Raw genomic sequence first — 2,596 nt, forward strand, 5'->3', positions numbered from 1 at the left:
CTTTGCTTGGGGGTCAAAGGTAAAATTCTGCAGCAGACACAAAACGGTATTAATTAAAAAGAAACAGCATTGTCAAAACGTTAAACTTGCAGAAAGCGAAAAGTAAGACCATCTTAAAAAATACCTTTCCACGTATACATTTACAAACAAAGCCGTTGTGCTGAATTATCGTGTTGGGGGGGGGGGGGGGGAGCCTCAGCTCAGATTGATTCGATAAGATTTCTCAGTAGCTCTCGCTTACTTCTTTGGGTCCAATTTTGGCTTTGGGTGGTTCACGCCAATATTAACATGTTCTGATTAGGACCCGTTTGGGTAATTCTTGCACGTTTACGCCTTTTTTGTTCATTGCTGCAGTAATTTCTATACTGGCCGTGTGGGTTATTGTGGCAGTTGAGGTTATTCGAATGAGCTGTAGGTTAAGTTGTCTGCTCAAGTATTAAATAGAATATCAAAAAATAGTTGACTTCAGGTTTATAAACCCAACTTCAAATGTTTTACATTCGTAGCAATCTGCTGGGTTTCCTGTATCAATATTAAATTCATTGCTTTGTGGCAACTTAAGAATCTTAAATGATGTCAAACAAACAGAATTCGATATGTTATAATATACCAGAAACAGTACGCCTATCTTATTTTTCTCACGTCCCAGAATCAGTTCGAGATACGCGTTTGTAAACTGGCTTTGAAATAGTTATACAAGAACTCTGATTAAGTATTGCCAAATCACAGCAACAACGTGGTTAGTACAAACAACAGCTGGGTTTAGTTTTTTTTACATAGAAAAGTTACAATTCAATGACCGCTTGCTCATATGAGCATGCAATCAGCTAATCTCGCTTTCTTCTTTGTGTTAATCAACACTTTCCTCGCTGCATATCAGAGTACAAGTACTGGAGTTACTCCATCAGTAAATGTTTATGTAACCTGTACTTTCCCAGGAATCCGGTTACGCCAAATCATTTCATGCTAGACTGAGTACGAAAACGAGCAGGTCAGGCTCGAGTCTAAATATATACCGAGAAGATAAGCGAACGGTCCCCAAACTGCTCCCTGGAAATACGTGCGTGCGCCCCGTCAGACACCGCGTATGAAACCATTTACGACCTTCCTCAGATTTTACCGGTGACCTTTTGGCCTCAGTATTCCACTGGTTTAAAACGGGGAACTCCCTGAGCAGATTCATGCACACCATGTATCACCACATCAAAAATAAAGTCTAAATATTTAATTTCTTGATGTATTTGAATACATTTTACAGATTAGCTTAGTATTGGAATATATAAGAGATTCTTGTTAAACGCTTTTTTTTTTCAAAAAAAAATCAAATCCATGCAGTGTCCCATTTATCATACAGCCGTAGTTTGGCTTTACCGATGGGCGATGTGTCTTGGAGCAGACTTTTAATGCTATTGCGCAATAAAAATACTGTTCGCTTTGTGCTAAGCTAAATTCGGGCTGTTAAAGCGACTGCGAAATGCAGAAACAAGGTCAGAGACATATTTGCATTTTACTCCCGGAATATAATGAGGTTAAAAACGAGAGCTGCCGTTTACCACGAGAACGGGATCCGAATGCAGCGGGCGGCCGGTTAGTTCAGGAATCCAGTGCCGAGGGTCTGAGCACGGCCTTCGCTTTGACGCGCCCAGGCGCTTCTGCAGTTCGAGGGTCATGTTTGCAGGCAACGCGACGTCCCGGCTTCACTTGGCGAGTGAACTACCCCAGGTCCAAGCATAGCCGGAAAACATGTTATAAATATTAACATGTGCTAAGAACCGTATCAGCAAAACAACAAACTCACTACATCGTTAAAGCGATAAATAGAGTCCTAAGTGCACCTCATATTGTATAAGCATCTTAATTAATAACTAAATCTAAAGAAATAAAACAAAGGCTGTTATAAAGAAGCCAGGATGTACAGCACGTTTATAGGCCAGTAACACTTATCTACAACCCAAGATTGGCATCTGTAACTTCAGAGTTCCTTCCTTGTAATAAGCAGAGAAATGGTCTACAAAAGCAGGATTTTTATTGCATTTGGACCGACACAAAGTCACAATCAATCTACAACTGATTGCCAACATTCCCCATCCGCCATCATGGATCCCAGATGACTGACAGCACAAGAGTCAGAGCGAATCATACAGAGTTCAGATGGAATGAACACACTCGGGTAGACTGTGACAGGTCACGCAGGGGATGTCGGTTTGGAAAGAGCCGGAAGAATGCTCTGGGATCAGGCTCGCAATGTCAGCCGGCCATTCTGCAAGCCCCATTCCCTGGACCCCCGCTAACAAGCCAACCCCGCCACAAACTCCCAAACCCTGCTTCTGTCCTAGTTCCCGTCCCTGCCCCCAGTCCGTGATCTAACCCCGGCTCCTGCCCCCAACCCCCACCCCAATCCCAACCTCCCCAAAACCTCGGCTTCTACACTCAGCCCCTGATCCAACCCCCGCTCCAGCCTCCAACCCCTCTCAGTCCCAGTCCCGGCCCTCAGCCTCTGAGCCAACCCCCGGTCCATCTCCGAAACCCTGACCCAGTCCTGGCCCTCAACACCTGATCCAAACCCTAGTCCAGCCCCCAACCCCTGACCTAGTCC

Source organism: Chiloscyllium plagiosum, chromosome 10 (assembly GCF_004010195.1).
Source record: "Chiloscyllium plagiosum isolate BGI_BamShark_2017 chromosome 10, ASM401019v2, whole genome shotgun sequence".
Taxonomy (NCBI): Eukaryota; Metazoa; Chordata; class Chondrichthyes; order Orectolobiformes; family Hemiscylliidae; genus Chiloscyllium; species Chiloscyllium plagiosum.